This window comes from Poecilia reticulata, linkage group LG4 (genome assembly GCF_000633615.1).
Source record: "Poecilia reticulata strain Guanapo linkage group LG4, Guppy_female_1.0+MT, whole genome shotgun sequence".
Classification (NCBI taxonomy): domain Eukaryota; kingdom Metazoa; phylum Chordata; class Actinopteri; order Cyprinodontiformes; family Poeciliidae; genus Poecilia; species Poecilia reticulata.
Window position 1 is genome coordinate 3,768,419 of NC_024334.1, and position 4,952 is coordinate 3,773,370.

At 36.3% G+C, this 4,952-nt stretch overlaps 1 long non-coding RNA gene across 1 annotated transcript; it reads left to right on the top strand.

Annotated features, from left to right (window-relative positions):
* The first annotated feature begins 2,590 nt into the window (after positions 1-2,590).
* LOC103463148 (uncharacterized) lies at positions 2,591-4,555 on the top strand. Its single transcript, XR_533478.2, has 2 exons — positions 2,591-3,089; positions 3,836-4,555. It is a non-coding gene; the product is annotated as an uncharacterized LOC103463148 (long non-coding RNA).
* The last annotated feature ends 397 nt before the right edge of the window (positions 4,556-4,952 follow it).

Below are 4,952 nucleotides of genomic sequence, written 5' to 3' on the forward strand. Positions count from 1 at the left end.
AACTTATTTTTACTCAAGTAAAAGTAAAAAGTATTTGGTAAAAACTCAAGTACTGAGAAACTGATCAAATTATCATTTAATATTTAAAAATTACATCATCAAAATATAAAGTTAAATGGAAATTTAAGAAAAAGTTGCAATAATTCATATAGGAAACAAAAGAATAATAAAATCAGGCAAAAGAAAATCTTGCTGAATCAGCTTCTGTCAATAAAAAATCTAAAACAAAAGATGCTTCATATAAAATATTTTTATTTTCAACCAAGTGAAACAAAAACCTGTGGAAGTTCTGAGTGAACAAACCAAAACCTTAACAGCAAAATTTATATAGTTTTTGTTCAGTTTTACTCTAATTACATCTCAATATGTTGTTCTCTCAGCAAATTGCCTGTTTTGCGTTTTTTCCTCCAGTTAACGATTAATCGATTACTAAATTAGATGATCTTTGGCTCCAGTTTGCGCTCGATTCTAGGAAAAAATACAAAAAGCTCAGATTTTGCAACCATTTCCAGCGTAATTTTATTTTTCTGTTTAAAATCTCATTTCTTGGCAGCATTTTTTTTTATGTACTGTAACTTTAAGATGAAGTGCGGACCAGTCCGTAAACTGGAACCAGGAAGTTGAGCGAGACGCGTCTCGTTAAACTGGTCCTGACGAGCGTTTTAATTAACCTCAGAGTGTGTGTGTGTGTGTGTGTGTGTGTGTGTTAATCCGCTGAAACAGCTGCTCTGTGTGTGTTTAATCATCACTCGTTCATTGTGTCGCTACATTGTCTTGAATTCTGTGTCCAATAAGTTTTTATGGCTTGTTAAAGATTTTTATGAGTTTTTAATGAGTGAAAAATGCTTGTGATTAAAATAAAAGGTTTTATTGGAGTTATTATCATGATTCCCTTTAACTCTGAGCTTTTCATGTATCATCTGCTCTGTTTTCTTAGTTTTTGGGCTGAAATGATTAATCGGATTAATCATGAATCAATAACTTAGTAATCAGTTAACCATTAACTGGAGTTTACACTCTAAAAAATTACACTTGCAGAAAAAAGAGCAATAATTAAACTAAAACTTAAAAAAATTAAACATTTTGCATTCAAGATATAAATGTTGCCGTTTTAGATTTACCTGGTTAAAACTCTGTCAAAATTAATCTCATGTTAATCACTTTGTGCTATTCATTTATTAATCTGTTAATCCAGGATGTAATCTCCAGATTATCTCTACACTGTGTTCAAACACAGCTGAGCTTTTCACTGTTAAACATAATTATTTAGCTGCAGATTCAACCTTTGCTACAAATGATCAACACACTAAAGAAATGCTGATATTGCACTTCAGGCAAGAAAATTATAATTTTTTTATTTTTAAAAAATGCATTTTTTGGTGTATTTGTAATATGTACCACCATTTGAAAATGAAATGGCTTCTGCAAATCCTTTTTTTTTTATATACAAAATGAATATTATTGTTATCAAGGAATGTTTTGTGTTGGATAAAACTTTTTTTTCAACCTTATGGAAATATCTAAATATCTGTTAGTAAAGCTCTAAACATAGTTTAAAGGAAAGGAAGTAAAAAGCAAACTTCAGCTAAAATTTATTAGACAGAAGTAAAAAAAAAAAAAAAAAAACTAAAATTAAAAAGTAAATAGATTCCCGTGTAGGGAGTAAAAAACGTACCAGGTTGTCCGTAACCATGGCAACAAGGTGGAGCAGAAAACTGAAGGGAGTAAAACCAGCAGCTCTGATCGTCATGACTCAGCGAAAAACTTCTTTCACAGGCAGCGACACACACACACACACACACACACACACACACACACACACACACACACACACACACACACACGCTTTCCTTCAGGCCTCACAGCTTCCAGAACCAGTAAAAAACCGAACAGGAAGCTTGTTTCTGCGTTTAACTGGGTCAGAAAACACCGACGGACCCGACCCCTCCTCTCCAGACTAGGAAACCCCAAACAACGTTCTGTTGCCATGGGAGACGCCTCCCTGCTGCTGCCCTGGTAACCTAAGATGTGGCCGATCGTTTTCAGTAAATAATTCCTAAATATTGATGATTTGATTTCCCTCTGGGATTAATAAAGTATGTTTTGTTTTGCATTTAAAAAGCTCCACTGGCAGATTATTTCAGTTATAACATAAAAAAGTCCTGTTTTTTTAATGATGCACAAAAAGTGCATAATAACCCCGTTAACGCCAAAATCTGAAAAATAAACAAGATAAATTTAATTTCCAGGCTTGTTTACGGCAAAAAACACAAAATCTTACCAAGTATTTCTGTTTAGTCTCCAGTGCAAAAATATCTTTGTACGCTTGAAATAAGACAAAACTAATTTACAAGTAACTTTCAAGGAAGATATATGAGCTTGTTTTAAGTCCATTATTATTTAATATTAATAAAACAAAGTTCTAGTTCCACTGACAGAACAACTTTTTTTTTTAAATCAAGACTAAGGAATTATAACAAGCTCCTGCATGTTGCTTAAAAGTTACTTGTAAGTTAGTTTTGTCTTATTTCAAATGTAATAAAAATACTTTCAATAGAAACGAAACCAAATATGTTTGGTCTGGTAGGATTTTGTGTTTTTGCAGTAAAATCCAGAATCAGCTCATAAAAAAGCGACTCTATCGTCTGTGAGTTCAGTGTTTTAGGTGTGCTGGTTCTGTGACATCTGACCTAATTAAACCGTTTGGACCCAAACAAACAGCAATGGTTGCTGCAGTGACCCCAGCAGGCCGCTCTGTGACCCTTAGTTACTGTTGCTACGCTGGTCAAACACACCTCCTCCTCCTCCTGCAGGTCAGACACCGTTCTGACCCCGAAACCCGACGCAGATCAAGAAAAGCCGCCGCTGCTTCTGCTGCTTTCCTTGGAAACTGAGCCTCAGAGGGTTGGGGGGGCTTTCCTTTCTGTTTCTGGCTCTTTCTCCCACTGAGGAGCCATATAAGGAGAGGAGCTGCTGGGGCCCAGCGTGCTGCAGATCACACGCCGTTTTACTGGAAACATCCACAGTGAGAGACGCAGGAAGCAGCATGAGCTCAAACACGGCAGGAATGCTGGGAATGTCAGGAACGAGTGAGAAATCCCCCTGAGTCACGGTTACATGTTTTCACCAACACAGATCACTAAAACTCACTGAAGGGAGAAAAGATTTTCACTGAAATCAATAAAAACTCAAATTAACGAGGGAAAATCATATAATGCATTTATGAAACTAAAACATACTGAAATTACAGACATAATATCCTCCGTTTTCATGTTCATGAATCTATTTATTAGCTTTTCTCATGTCTATTGTCACTGCATCATGACTCCAGCATTTTATTTTTTAAATGCATGAATTATTGCTCATGCATTTAAAAACATTATGCAAAAACATTTTGCATAAATTTTAATCACCTCCAAGTTATTCTGACATTCATGATTTCTGTTAGTCTTACACAATATATTATTTGTTACCAATTTAGTTTTCTATTGCTTTTAATAATTATAAATTTTCTGCTCTCTCAGCCTGCAGTATGCAAACCAGAACCAGACTTCAGTATTATTTTTACTTTTATTTGTCGTTTTTAGTATTTTTTTTTACAAGTTTTTAAGGCAGTTTTAGCTTGTGAAAACGTTTTATGCATGAATAATAAGTTCAATTTATATTTTGATTCGATTCGTTCTGCAAAGCCATTTCTGCAAAACAATAACAGCTTTTTGTTCTGCTCACCCTCAGTACCAGCATTTAATGATTTACCTCGCCGCAGCTTGTTTTGTGTTCCAGGAGTGTGTGTGCAAACAGATTTATGATCCTCATCATAAATGTATTCACTCAGGTACAGCAACAATAACATGACAGGCGGGAACAGGACGTCACCTGGCTGCAGGCCACGCCGAGCCGGAGACACAAACCGCCTGAGCCTGAAAGGTCAGACACCCACAGCGACCTTTACTCCACTTTCCATGTTCTGCTGAAACTCGAACCTGAGGACGGTCCGTCCCGGAAGGCTGCCGCCGCCGCCAGGAATCCGGAGCCCGCGGGACGGAACCTGCAGTCCCGCAGGAAGAGCCGCCTCCCCTGGCTGTTAGCTGTCCTTCCACTGCCTGCCAGAAATGTCTTCTTATGAAAAAATGTATGTTATTCAGTTTGACGCAAAACAAAATCCTGTCAAACAAAATCCTGTCGACTGCATTCACAGGTTTTAACACTAAAGTTGCTCCACTCTCTCAGTCTTTACTAAACTTCTTAAATACTTAAAAATAACTACGATGTTTTGATATTTTGTTTTAATTAGAGTCAACTTAAGTAGATAAAAATCCCCAAACTAGTGGGTGTTCTTATCTAGCGCATTAGCAAACCTCTGCTAATCAAAAATCTTGCTCCAGTATTAGCATAGCTGATTTTTCGTGGAGCACGTTAGCATTTTTACTAATTTTGAAAACGTTTACCACACTTATCTTAACATGAATTGGTTTTCTGGATGAATTATAAAGTATGTATTTAGTTGGCTGTTTTGTAAACTTTCAGTTGAATAAAGTTCAACATCTGTGGTGAAGTTTGGTTACCAAGACTATGTGTGAGTATGTGTGTATGCTCTTATTTTGAAGGGGGTAAAGACTCGAGTTCTGTTTCCTGTCCTCGCTCGCTCGCTCATTTTTTCCTTATTATTACAAAGAATAAACACACAGGAACAAAATAAAACATGAACAGTAGAGAACAAGTGTTAGCGTGTAAATAACCTGTTAGTGTAGCGCCTTAGCGTGAGCAGAACAACATTTATGATTAGTGCTAATCATAAATGTGTTAGCTAACTGTGTTAGCTAACTGTGTGCTAACACAGTTAGCTAACTGTGTGTTAGCTAACTGTGTTAGTAAGCTAACACAGTTAGCGTTTTAATTAGCTGTCCCCATCACTGTGTAATGGTGTCCAGCTGAAATTGGCAGGGGTTTTA